Genomic DNA, 14,839 nt, shown 5'->3' on the forward strand with positions numbered 1-14,839 from the left:
TCTTAGTCACACATAAAGAGCAAGTGCTTCTTTTAAAGCTTAATTAATTAGGCTGTTTTAAATTTAAAGGACCTTAATTTGCTTTTTACATTTTCAAAGAGGGATTTGGATGTGGTTTAAAACGATGTTTTCAACTGTGAGTAGAACTATGCAGATGAGAACAGTGAGCATATAGACAAGTCTAAAACAAAAGTAATTTAATAAAATGGCAATGTGTTATACCTGCTTAACCTGCTCTAGTACTGATTTTAAAATAAAAATGGTATATATTCGTTTAAACTACAAAAATATTTTTTTAATGTTCCATGCCTCAGATTGCCACTATTTATTTCTTACTTATTTAGCACACTTGACTTTACATCCAAATCTTGGCATGTGCAAGGAAACTGCTTCCATAGAAAGACCATCTGTATTAGCTTAAATAACTTAGTGCAGCAGCCAGCATTCAGCCACAGGTCGGAGACTTTGTGTTAAAATGCTTAAAGATTGATCATTCTGGCCACTATTTCACTATTTTGGCAACATATCAGTCTTCTGCTAAACCAAGCTGGATTATCAGAACTAGTGGAAAAAATACTTAAGCTTTGCCTTCCTGAGGAAAATAAAATATTGGATAGACTTTCAGGCTGTCATCATGAAATTACCCCAGCTGGACACTAACAGAATTATTTTAAGTGGTTGAGTTAAAATATTTCAACAAAGCAACATTTGTCATTATTTCCAGTCTATATGAGCATCCAAATGTTCAAAGCAAGCATTCAGTACCAAAAATATTTCATTGGCTTTCTTTTTTTAAATATCAGCTTTAACTTCTAAGGTTTTAGAAGAGATGGGGCAATGAGTGATGTTTTATTTCAAGATAAACTAATATGAGGAGCTCTGTATAAACACTGTTCAATTAAAGGTGGGTCCTTTAATTGCAAGATGTTGAACCCTTAGATTGGCCTGGTAAAGGTGCATAGTTATTCAACAAGTCTTGCAAATAAATAGAATATGGAACTGAATATGTACGACTAGTTACAATATTTATTAATTAGTACTATATATTTTTGGATGTTGCAATCATACTGTATGAATACTTGCACAAGACAGAAAATGTATTCAAGCGTTAAGAATGTATAGAGATATCAGTCTGGCCAGTCGAAATTGTCTCCCCTTTAAACTGATGAAAAATGGCTTCTGTTGTAACCACTACCAGTCTTGTAAGGAGTGAGTGCCCTCATGCCAATGAACAAGGTAGAAATACAAGGTGTTATCAGTGTAATTTCACTGCACCATAGATTTATTTCCACACAAAATGCACCTTTGTTAACGAAGCATTACAATCATTGCAGCATTTCACTATAAAACAAAAACTGCAATATCATTCGTCGATCACATCGTATATTTTGCATTATCACCTACACCTCGGCTTTCACCTATCAATATAGGTGACACATTACCTGATTTCTAAATCGTCTTCATTCCTAGCCTCAACAGCAATTCACCGTGAACAAAAATGCCAGCAGGAGATCTAACAGGAAGGCACTCTGGTATGAATCGGTCTCAACTGGTTAAGTAGTACACCGTGGATCATTCCAGAAAATTCCTTCTCAGTCCTGTCTGTCTGCATGGTGCAGCTCATCAGTATAGGTCAAAGTAACTGGGTGAAAAGAGGCAATGGATGGAAATGCAAGCTTAATGATTACAGCGTTATCAACTGATGCTAAATCAGTGCATTAGTAGTGTGTAATGTCTGCAGAGACAGCTATTGATGAAACTCATGATCGTGAAAGTGAACCTAAAGGGCTCACAAGCATGATTTATGTGGTAAAAAAGGCTGTTTAAAATTAATAGGACAACCATTCCTGAAACACATGAACTATAATGTTAACCAAAATTCCTGAAACACATGAACTATAATGTTAACCAAAAGGCCTCACAACCCTGATTCTTGAAGAAAGCAAGCATCTCCTTAATTTGCTCCCCATTTTCATCCATCTAGCTCAAGCATTCTGTTTGTGTCAGGGGCGGGGAAACAGAGCATTGCTAAAACACAAAGTCCACGGGAGTACATTACCTCTCCCTTCAATAAAGAGGATTATAGATTTTGCTGTGGGCGTATAACTGTTTCCAAAGGAATGACTACCTCCTGTAGAAGTCATTAAAGTTTAAACCATTCCCTTTGCACGGTTCTGCATTCATTGCTTTTGGGATGAATAAAAATATTTTTTCCTTTATACTTTCCAGCACCTTGGAACTTGAAAGCAATGAAATAGCATAATGCTTATACTAAAGGTTTGTGCAGGATGGAGCAGCAGAAATCTGCACTTCACTTGGCCATAACAGTATTTAAGACGCTCAGCACAGAATTACCAATATGTGAAAGCCCTGAATTACTGAGGGCATGTCTGCTATGTGTTTTTAAAGGGTGAGATGAATGTAAGATTGCAAAAAGTGTCATATGGCATCACTTTCTTCTCTCTTTGACTTTGGCCACTGTGAAAGAGATTCTAATGCAATCACAGTTGGATACTATTACCAATAATGGCACAGAATTTGCAAACTACTTGACTGCAGCGTAAGTGCTTCTGTCTGATGAGCACACCATCAATGTAGTGCTTCAGAGCTGGAGAGCAGTGTTCATTACTGGAGCAGAGTAAGGGGTTAAGACAGTAAATACCAGCCAAACCTTCCAGCAGAGCTCTTAAATTTGATTTTATTAGCAAAGCTGTTCTGAATGTAAAATAACTAGGGCAATTCAACTATGCTGTCATTCGGTTTATTCTTCTTAGTGTGCATTTTTTCTTAGTTTACTGAAACACAAATACTGGTTGTGTGTGTGATGGGGGCTAATTTCTTATGCAGATATCAGAGACTTTGAGGTAGAACCTTCCACATACAGTATCTATGTGGGACTTATCACACTCCTGATGAAAATGTCCATTGGATCAAGAAAGAGCACGATTAATCAAAAGTCAGCTACGTTCTTTTATGCTCTAAGTACACATTCATTTAGAGTACATTTATTAGAGCAGTTTATTGCAATATGTACATTGAAATCCTTATTTGCGCTGATCTTTCGGGACATACACAGTACAACAGACAACACCACACAATGTAGACAGTATATTACAAACATAATAAATAATAACAACAGAAACAATAAATATGTAGAAGTGAGAGAAAAAAACATGGTAAACATGCAAAAAGTGCATAGTGCAGAAGGAAGACTGAAAGTGCATAAAAATATCTATGTTGCTTTGAATTAAGCAGAAGACTTAATAACTCCCTGCCTCACAATTAATTGCATCAAACAATGCAATGAAAGTAAGTGCGCTTGTCCTCAAAAAAAGGAGCTGACTGGTGTTCTGGAACAAGGCTCTTTTAATTGTTGCTTAATTTTACCACTTGGATCGCCCATCACAATTCATCGATGTACCCAGAAAGCACCTCCGTGTTCAACCAGATTGTCCATGCAAGTTAAAAATTTTCAACTGGGAATTCACCAGGTTCATCTGGCTTCATTTCACTTTTTGAACAGCCCTCCTATGTTTAGAATTATCTTACGCAGTGACAATAGAAAGTCCACACAACTTTTCCAAAGTAACCCATTTTGTGGCCTAATATCCTTTATTCAAAAATTGTACAGCACACAATCTGCACGTGAAAAAGCAAATGCTCAAACATTCTGAAAAGTGTTTACAAATGAAAACCTAGTCTCAATGCCGCGAGTATTGAGTAATCTTAGCAAATTAACATTACACGGTAAATTTTGTTGTATGTGCAAAATAATTTAACCTCTATGTTTGTTAAAATTAATGAGGTTGACTTAATCCTTGCTACTCATTGCTTCCTACATTCATCGCAGAAGATTACACCCAACTATTTGCCTTGGATCTTTATCACTCACTTTGTATTGCATCAGGTTACAATATAGCACAAACTCGAGATTTTCATTTAATAACAGTGGAGTTTCTTCAGTTTAAACATTTGCTTGATTCACACAAATATTAACATCTGAAGTTTATTACGATTAAATTTAGCTATATAGAATTTAATTTATCCCAAATTTGCTATGACCCACTTTTTACCATTGTGGTTGCATAAATGGATTTCAAGCAATTTCTTAGTGCTTATCTTGACTTCTTTATATTGACATACTGATATTAACATATGTGTAATTGAACACAGCAGGAGAGTGCTCACTGTCATGAGCTTGTTATAGTCGCAGTGATTGCAACAACGAAAAGGAGATATACATTACAGGCACGGTCTCAGAATGGGAGGTGTACATCTACATACACAGCCCTCAAAACCAAAGCTTTAGGCTTCATTCTGGTGATATGCAACCCCACATCTGGAGATCACTGGTCTGCCTGTCAGAACTTCCAGAACTCATGGAGCCAGGGAATTCACAATGACCGCTTGTCTACAGACTTTTCATTGCCAAGGCTCTTTGGTTTTTAGGCTAAAAAATAATAAAAGGTGACAAAGTAGTTATTAGAAACTAAATGTCATCCACAACTCATCTATAAAATGGTGACAAATAAGTAACTATAGACAAATAGACCTCTGTGAATACAGGATTTTAGATGATACCCAACATAGTTTCAGAAAAGGTATGTCTTGCTAAACACTTAGTTATTTGAACAAAACAACAATAAAGGGTATACAGAGTGTATGATACACTCAGGTTTTCTAAAAGCTTTTTACAGTTTTCATAAAAGATTAACTCTGAAACTGCAGACTGTAGGTATTCAAGGTATTGTGTGTTTGTTTTGAATGAGAACAGGTTAACAGAAAAAAAATATGAAGATAAGGGTTGAATGCTCTAATTAGGGTGATGTAAATAGGGAAGATCAGAGATCTACCACCAGATTAGTACCACAGCTCTTTCTAATTTATATTGATGATATATATTCTTGTATCATTAGAAAACTAGTAGCATTTGGCAATTACATTAAAATGGAAGAAGTAGCAAACATTGTTAAATTTGCAAAGGACATTCCAAAAGATTCAGATAGATTTTGGGACTGATGGCATTTAATGTAGAAAACTGTTAAGTATTGCATCAAGGTAGCAAAAACATAAACCATACAACATAAGGGAAAGACAGACCTTGACGAAGATAATTATGAAAAATACATGTTTATGTAAACACATAATTTACCTGTGGGGAAGCAATTAAAAAGGCAAACAGAATGATAGGGTATATAGTTAAAAGCACATAATTTAAATCAAAAGGTTGTTATGTTAAAATTGTATAATGCACTAAGACCTCATTGAGAACATTGTATACAAATTTCGGTACCACATTTCAAAAAGAAATAACTGCGCTGGAATCATCCCAGAAGTGCATCCAGATACATTTACAGGCTTAAAGGAATGTCGTACCCTGACCAAAAGAACTAAATCTTGTATCATCTGTTCTGTCTTTAAACAAATAAGGGGACCTGTATTCAAAATATTCAAAAGTATTTACTGTACTTCAATCTAGTGGATTGTTTGAGAATGAAGAGTGAAACACAAACCAGAAGACAAAACTAGTAATTAAAAGGAAGTGTATTTCAAAACTCAATAGCGTTGAACAGCATGTTATGTCATGTTGTTGAAAACACCTGCTGTATCTTAATCAATGATGTAGTGATGATTACAAAAGGCTACTTTTAAGGTAAAGAATTTTAAAAGCATCTGTTACACATATAAAGAATCTAGCAAACTAGGCAATAAATTTGAGTTTCCTTAGGTTTTTATTCATTGCTGTTGGCACACAGAGCATTCCAAAATATATAATGATAATTTATAATTTATCTGCTTGTTTCCCTCTCTCCCTCACACCTGTAAAAGGCTCTTCAGCTGAAACATTGTGTTTATTTTCTTTTCCTTTTAGCATGGAATAAACTTCTACCTATCCTAAACTACTGAATTTAATACATACTGTATAGTCATGCTGAAAAGCTTTGTGAAGAATGGACTTTTCAATACAGTCAGAGCAGCTCAAAGATTTTCCCTTTGTTTCTTGCAAAAAAAAAGACTAAATTAATCTGCTCTGCCCTGAGAAATCCCCTCTTTTTATGAGAAACTATCTTTCACTGCCTTGCTGCAATCTGGGAATTAAACTGCGCCTTACAAAATCCTGCGCAATGCATACTTAACAGCAGTCTGTAACCTCTGGTCAAATCTAAAAAACATCTAATTCAACTTCAATATCTTCACCTATTCTTAAAAATGACTGTAGTTATATGAAATACACTTGGTAAACTGTAAAATTGAAAATATTCTTCCCATTACCTGTAAAACCTAAAAATGATATGTAAAATAAAAACAGTCCATACTAGACAGAAATACAAGCCAATATGTTGATAATTGAAGAGTCGCCTGTGCTTTGTGGGATTTTGAAGTATTTATATTGTTTAGTAATTGTCTATTTCTGAGGGTGTGTCTTTGTATTTTCACAACCCTACAGCTGCACTGAATTGTCTCATACCGTAATACAGTTCACACAACACACCAAGGAGATACAGAATATTCTAAGCCAAAACTTCATATTTCATAAGTTAGACCTCACAAGGCATGTATGGTTTTTATCAAAAAGTACAATTAAATTACAAGATGCGTTTGGATACATACCAAAGCTTTGTCAAAACATTCCATTCAAATCACTGTATTCATTCATATTGCAACTTGCACTGTTGGGCTTTGCAGCCACGGCAACGATTCATTTTCAAACATAGTTCCTGTGGCAATTGTGTACTCATTTTTTATCCTAACCCACTGCTTTCTAATGATCACAATTTACTTTAAAAAATGTATACGCAGCAAGAATATTTACACTACAGCTGCTAAGATATTGTAATTGAACTTAGAGCAAGAGAGAAAGAAGATGAAGGGAGGTTCTGATAGTCAAAACTATTCTGACTAAAACTATTAGGAAGACGTTTTGCATACTTCAATACTGAATAAATAAAAAGAGAGCGATAAATGTGCTCAAGGGTTGGAAGAAAATTGCCAAGAACTCTCAGCTTGATACTGCAGCAATCTTGGATGGATACTGTAAGGCCTCAACATCCTCATTTAAAGACTCAGAATACATTTCTTATCTAAGGCACCGTTATTTATCTTTTCACGCAACACTCTTTCTGCCCTACGAGATCCTCGGAAAAAAAAAGAAAAAAATAATTGAGGGCACGAAGAGGTTTTTCCAGAAGAATTCCACTGCTACAGCCAGGGCAAATACTTGTTAACTGAGTAAAGAACTGACACGTGAAACTGGAAAATTACAATTCTGACAGCTGCCATATTACAACAGTATTTAATGAATACACTTTCTTAGACAAACACAATGCCAATCTTATTCCAATCCTAATATGGCAACATGGTATCGTTAAATATATTATGCCTACAGTACTTTGCTTAGAAAAAGCAAAAATCCGTCCTTCGGATGAGATGTAAAACCGGGGTCCTGACTCTCTGTGTTCATTAAAAATCCCAGGGCGCTTCTCGAAAAGAGTAGGGGTTTTACCCCGGAGTCCTGGCCAAATTTCCCATTAGCCCTTACCAATCATGGCCTCCTAATAATCCCCCTCTATGAATTGGCTTCATTACTCTGCTCTCCTCCCCACTGATAGCTGATGTGTGGTGAGCGTTCTGGCGCACTATGGCTGCCGTCGCATCATCCAGGTGGATGCTGCACATTGGTGGTGGTGGAGGGGAGTCCCCATTACCTGTAAAGCGCTTTGAGTGGAGTGTCCAGAAAAGCGCTATATAAGTGTAAGCAATTATTATTATTATTATTATTATTATTATTATTATTATTATTATTATTAGTAGTAGTAGTAGTAGTAGTAGTAGTAGTAGTAGTAGTAGTAGTAGTATTATAAATCCATACCTACTCTGGCATGCGCAATGACATAGGTAAGGAAACTAACATAGCAAATGGAGAAAGCTAAATGATATCAAATATCAATAAGAGAATTTGCATTTCCCAAGTATCAAGATGATTTTTATGTAAGTATACTTGATGGGAACCTAGAAATATAAGACCTGACATAAGTCACAGCTTAGTTTGGAAGAGAGAGCAATGACTTTGCTCTCACAAAGCACAAGAGGGAGCTTTTTTTATCTCCTTGCTAGCGCCGCAGTGCCCATTCTTTATCCCACTGACAATAAGACAGCAAATTGTGTTTCATACTTGCATTTAGATGGACTTCAATACAAATCAAATAAACCTGATGCTATGCCAAGTCAGACTCTATCTCTGAGCCGAATGGGCTAAACATAAAGGCTGCTTATTAAAATATTCTGCATCTCCACCATTCTCAGCATCAAAGTGAAATTTGATATCAGCGCAGCTACACAATGCAGAAAGAAACCTTTAAGTACCAACATAATAAAAACCGGTGAATGATGTTTTTTAGTATCTCTAATAGAAGGCTATACCCTGAACTATGCTGATTTTGATTTTGAAGGGATACTCTTATCTCTCTTTTTACTGCCGAACTAATAAATCTCATGTCAACCATTGTAGAGTGACAAGTGATAGGGAAGTGTGTATGCACAGAAAGAGTCTGATGAGGCTGTATATCTCCTTTTCATCGTTGCAATCAGCTACAGACCTTTTATGCTTCTAGACTGTTTATGCATTTGTAATATTTGAAAAATAAGAGACTGGATGCGCAATACAGCTGAAATAACCTTCTTTGATTAATGGGAGCACAGGAAACATTTTTTGGATATGTGTCAATTCAGAGCACAGCAAGACAGGAACAACACGGCAGCAAATCTTCTTGCTGTCATACAGAAACTCTTAATCACAGTTTTCTCTGTTAATGCAGTCGCAGAAGTGAATAATGAATGAAAAACAACAGAACGAAAAATACAGAAAAATACTTACATTGAAAGAAGGCAGAATTTGCGAGCATGCTCAACTGGCTGAACTATAGACTAAGGATGAACACAGGTGTTCGACAGAGTGAAGAGGACCATTTTGCTGGTGTGATATCGTTTAAAAGAAGAGCAGAAATGAAATGCATATGGGGCGGTGATGTACACCGTGCAATGCACAGGAACTACAAAGAAAAATTTTAGTTTTTATGAATGGATCTCTGCCAATGCCAAAACCCAGACTTTAGCTCAGAATGACACCCTTTGCAGTAGCAATATACTCAAGCTGAGAAACTCACTATTTCTTCATGCCTTAGCATACTCATCCTGGATGCATGCTTCTTCTTCTCCTCTTTCTCCATTTCCTTATAACGACAGAGGAGGTGGAGACCTGCTTCTGAGAAACTGTATCAGAGACACCAGGAAAAGGGCCATTTTCAACACACAGTTATTGTTGCATTTTTTCTGTATGTTTCTCTCTTCACAAGTATTACTGTTTTGGTAACTTTAAAAAGGACTTCTCAGTGTATATTGAAATACAGAATCTTTCAGACTGAAATACTCTTTATACATCACACACTAGAAAACAAAGAAAAACTTAAATTTTTTCAATTTAAAATATTCTCCATGAATATATGTTTGATTAGGAGAACAAAAGCTTCTGTAATTAGCAAATCTACTGTTGTTGTTTGTTTGCTTGTTTTCTTCAATGTTTTGACAAACAAAAACATTAGTTGTCTTCGAAATTACCCCAGTAATAGGAATTTGCTTAACATGCAACATTTCTTAGCCTAAACTAAGAAAATTTCAAGAAAAAACGAATGCATAAGAAATTATGAACAAGTTACATATCTAAGTCTGCCCCTACAATCTAGATATTATACATTTGTATGGGGCCCATTTTTAGGACATTACATTCTAACTAGCAGCGACCGTTTTTTTTTTTGGTTCTTCAGAAATAAACTTCTCTGAGAATAAAAAACAAATCAACTGATGCCTATAATCCCTCCTGAAACAGGTGTGTCATAGTGCTACTGGGTAACCTACAGTAGGAAGACAAGCTGTTCATGTTGAATGTAGAACTTAATATTGTAAAGCACATAAAGAAGAACCATTTTAGAAAATCTGCACAGATGTTGAACATCACAGACATAGTGGTGTTTTCAACTAATTCAACAGAAATATTTATGAAAACAAATTAGTTTGTGCAATGTGTATTGATGAAAAAACAACATTCATATGTGTATTGCATAGCACATTCTACTGTGAAAACAAAAACCCTGTAAACATTAAACACTGTCTATCCAGCAATAAGGTGTGACTTAGGTTAACCGGAGAGAATTTGGCAGCATTGTGTTGTCTTTCTGCTGTCAATATTTCAGTCTGTAGCTGTCACTAAAAGCTTTTATTCAGCCCACATGACAGTATCAAAAATGGGAAAACTGCCTCGGAAACAAATTAATTTTTTTTCACTAAAACAGTTGCCTCAGTTTTTCATATTCTATTAAAGATTCATGCAGTCGTGGACATCAAAGTTAATTGAGAGCTTTCCATTTTTCTCGCCATTATAAATAAAATTCCTCTGAAGTGTGACTAGATCAGCAGCAATTTTAATTATTACAGTCAGGATCCAATTTAGAGTTCCTTGTAGGACATCAAAAGAACCTCATCCTGTAATGTAATAAAACTTTTCTATCATGAAGACATAAACTCTCTTCACTGAGATCAGAATTCAATAATATTGGTACAGGCAGTGCCAAATGAAACTTCCGTACTACTTTTCTAAACAAAAGTAATGTTATATTCACAAAGTTTATTATTTTGGTTTACCAACCTATTACTACAATTCCATTTTCTGTTTTGCTTCACTGAACACAGAAAAATGTTATCGAAACATAGCATTTAACAGATCAATACTGATCTTATTCAGGTAGTGCAGTCTACAGTATATGGTATATAACATAACTCAAAGAGCACATCATCATTTTCTTAACGTCGCACAATACAGAGCACAAAACAGAGCACCCACGTACTCAACAGGAAATGACTGTTTTTCCCTCTGCTTTACAGAAATTCCAGACGCAGAGAGACTGCTGTAATAGTCTGACATTTAGGCCACAAGTGAGAAAGGCCAATGGGAAAACTCGACTGTTATTGCGCTCGGTGGTAGCAGCACTAACAGCAGTCAGTGGGCTGTTGCTGTTTTTAGCAAAGTGAGGGGGTTAATATGTTAACTTAATCTGTCAGCAAATAAGATTATTTTATTACTAAACAACACACCAGGATGATATATTTGAACAACTAAATAACTGCTGCAGCATCATGTCCATGAGGGGGAAATACTGTTGGTTTTGTAGATTCATCTGTTTTGGCTTTATAAGCACTTTGAGGCATTCGAAAGCTTCTTGTTTCCCTTAGAAAGCCCCAAAGACCGAGAACCCACCCCTGAGCACATTTATATAAACAAAATGAATACATACACAGTATTGCAGAGCTGCATATTAGTCTTTATCACCCCTGAACCTATAATCATCAACCACACACCCATTACTACAGCTACCTTAAATATTGTATCTTGGTCTCATTCTAGAACCTTATTTCAACTGCAAAGAGTATTTCAACAGATTGGTAAATCAATTAAAACAACAAATATGGTTATGGTAAAATGCTGCTGCTTTTAAACTGAGCATCTTGCATATTCCAGAATGCTATTATTTAAACCAGAATTTAATAGGGTCTTGTAATCTGGTCACCAAATACTCATGAAAGACTAGCAGTGGTCATTAGACTGTACATGGGATCACTAGGATTCACCATTGTACCAAAACATGGTACGAATGAAGAAAAATCTTCAACCTTATTTCAGCAGACAATCTGAGAACAAACACATCAACAATATTATCAATATAATATTCTTCCTGTGTGAAATTCCCAGACTGGACTCGCACAGCCAGATCCATCTCACTACACTAGAATCCCGTACCAAAATCTCAGTTACTCAGTCACAAGAGACCACATATTCTCTAATGCTGGCATATTTTTTTTTTGGTCTTTCCTACTCCATGTCTTTTCCTTATGCGCTCTCTTAATTTAATTAATAATCCACTCTCTGGAACAAGCTACCCAGCCACGCAATTAAAGCCGATATCCCAGCTTCTTTCGAGAACTGACAGGATGTGCTCCTCGGATAAATTATCTACAAAACACCTAATAAGATTAGGCCCTTCTCATTGGAAAACATTTTCTTATATTTTCTTAATTGTGACTGACTTTATGAAATCCCACTATCAGCTTGGATTGTTTGTAGGACAGGACCCTTGTGTGTCGATCCATCCAATTTCTAACCACTTCTTCCACTTCCAGGTCACAGGGGGGCTAGAGCCTATTTCAGCAAGCAACAGGTGCAAGGCAGGGTACACCCTGGACAGGACTCCATCACAGGGCACACACACACTCGGGCTAATTTTCCATGAAGCCCATTAACCTACCCGTATGTCTTTGGACTGTGGGAGCAAACCAGAGCACCCAGAAGAAACCCGCAGAAATACAGGCAGAACACAGAAGCTCCACACAGACAGCACCCCAGGAATTGAACCCAGGGCCCCAGTGCTGCAAGGCAGCTATGCTAAACGCTGTACCGCAGTGCGGCCATGCCACCCCACTGAATCTAGTATCTGTCATATGTTCATTAAGGTTGACCTTTATCCCAGTACTCCTGTATGTGTGTTTAACAAAGCAGCAATATGTGCATGGCTGCGCTTGTTTTTATTTTTAAACATCATCCTTCCTGTGTCTCTACGTGCTGGAGTCAACTATTCAAAATCTGATTTGTTGTTATTAATCTGACTTGACAAGAGTCAGAAAACAGCATGCCCAGGAAACATGAAACGTGCAACTGCGGCCACATCTGAAAAAATGATGGGCCCTTTTATAAAAGGCATGCCGACATCCATCCACGTGGACCGGGAGGACAGAGCCCAGTGAAAGACCCCGGTCTTTACCACACACTGCAGCAGGCGGTCTCTCTCCATGGTGCTGAACTCGTTGCCCAGGTGACGTCCTATCAAGGGCATCAACTGTTGATTTTTTTTTTGCCTGCTTGTTTATTCTGTTTCCAGTCTAACGGTAATGGGAACTGTTATTCCTTTACATTTTTATTGCATTTTAGGGGTTCCTACATCTGATTCGCGCAGATACTAATTTTAACTTTATTCGTTTGCGTTTGTGCATTCTGCTTCTCTGTTGCTATAAGATGCATTCGTGTGTTACTTTCTGAAAGGCTCACAATATCACTATAAGTCACGCTTAAATTGATCTTAAATCGGAAAAATATACTTAATTTTTATTTCTCTCATATAATAAATATGTGTAATTAAAAATACAAATGAAAGTAACGTAAAACCACCCTCTCATAATAACAATTCCTTAGTTTTCCCGTGAGTTTCTTACTGATCGTTAACATTGTAGCAATTTTAAAAGGCTACTTTGTAACATTTCACACGATAGCGCAAATAACAACATATTTATCTATATCATTTCCTCGCGACTTTAAGATAGCATGAATAGTTGAAAATCGGCTTATTGTCGTTAATTGAAAAAACAAAACACCGTACTTTACCATACCATTGCTTTGGATGAAGACTGAAGTGTAATCAAACCACAACACGGGTCTTAGTACCACATATAAGCCTTTTCTATAACAAAAGTTCATTATCGTTTTGTCTAGAGCTTTCACGAGAAGTACGTGGAAAAATATACATATTCAACATACCATTCAGCTTCCTAAATACGGGAAGAAATGAAGATGTCGTTTATAGTCGAGATATCAGTTACTTACATGTATTTATGTATATTGATTTTATGATACTTAGAGACAGTTTGATTGTATAAATCCCCAACAAATAAACAAAAGCATCTTATGAAGTATCCATCCAGCACGTTCTATATTTTATTGATATCTTTCCGCTAATGCCCATAGTTTTGTCAGTGACTTTCTCCGCCTCTCGGCATTCAGAAATTGAAGAAATTTGGCTTCATAACAGTACGCCCATAATGAAGCACACTCGCCGTGGCTTGATATACAGTGTAAGGATACGGTTTCACTGCTTCCACGGCGGCTTTCCTCATTGCTTAAGAGGTGCTTGTGCTTCTCGGTGCTTTGGGCTCAACCTCCGTCTCCGGGCTGCTTTAGTATAAGCAACATTCTTGCACAGATGGAGCGCGCACATTAAATCTTAGGGTATAGAGAATCGCATGCATTCGGCTTCTTACCGAGGGAAGAAGTTTTCGGAATATCTCATCCGAGGATGTAATCACGCTTCTTCTGTAGTTGGAAAAATAAGATATCCTTAGACGGGAAGCGAGGAAGACGAGAAAACGCTTCAGCTGTCTAACCTCCCTTGGCTCTTTAGCTCTGATGCATCTTACAGAGCTGGGCTGCTTATTTCATTTGCCTATGACCAACCGAGGCGCGCGACACGGATCACCGTGCACGACTCGCGGCCGACTGCTCCTCTTCTGAACGTGCTTGGGCATTCCAGGTGCTCTGCGCTGTGAGCATTTCTTGCTCTTCCACATACCAGCCTTGACTGCGCACAAAAGCAACGAGAGACAATAAATAATCGCGCTACAGAGCATTCTATACCGATGCCTTAAAAGTGTTTGGCAGCTGTCGAAGAAACGTCCCCACCCAGGGCAGCAGTTTTAATTGCTGTGGGCCAGTGTGGGCTCATTGTATTAATATTTTAATAGAGCCTGTCATTTTGGGGGGTACGCACGATACCGAGAAACCAGGGTTATAGAAACGATCGTTCCACTAACCCCTAATGTAACTTCCGCCTCCCCCTAACAGGACAAAAAGGAAACGTGCTAAATTAATCAAGCTAATATTGTTGTTTTTTTTAAGTGCAGGGGGTGTTCATCACAGAGTTGCTTTTCATTGTTTTGAGATTCCGTTTTGAAAATCCGTGTGCTT

The 14,839-nt window shown here is 37.0% G+C and overlaps 1 protein-coding gene across 4 annotated transcripts in view; it reads right to left on the reverse strand.

The window, feature by feature from the left end:
• Positions 1–14,574, reverse strand: part of enox1 (ecto-NOX disulfide-thiol exchanger 1) — an 83,088-nt gene extending 68,514 nt beyond the window's left edge. For 2 of the 4 annotated variants that reach the window (XM_088602581.1, XM_088602572.1), the window contains exon 1: positions 14,137–14,570. The gene's annotated coding sequence lies outside the window, so the exon portion shown is untranslated. Of the gene's footprint in view, positions 1–14,136 lie in introns of all 4 variants that reach the window. The other 2 variants (XM_088602588.1, XM_088602597.1) reach the window with 2 other exon arrangements.
• Between the last annotated feature and the right edge of the window lie 265 nt (positions 14,575–14,839).

This window comes from Lepisosteus platostomus, chromosome 2, assembly GCF_059453375.1.
Source record: "Lepisosteus platostomus isolate fLepPlt1 chromosome 2, fLepPlt1.hap1, whole genome shotgun sequence".
NCBI lineage: Eukaryota > Metazoa > Chordata > Actinopteri > Semionotiformes > Lepisosteidae > Lepisosteus > Lepisosteus platostomus.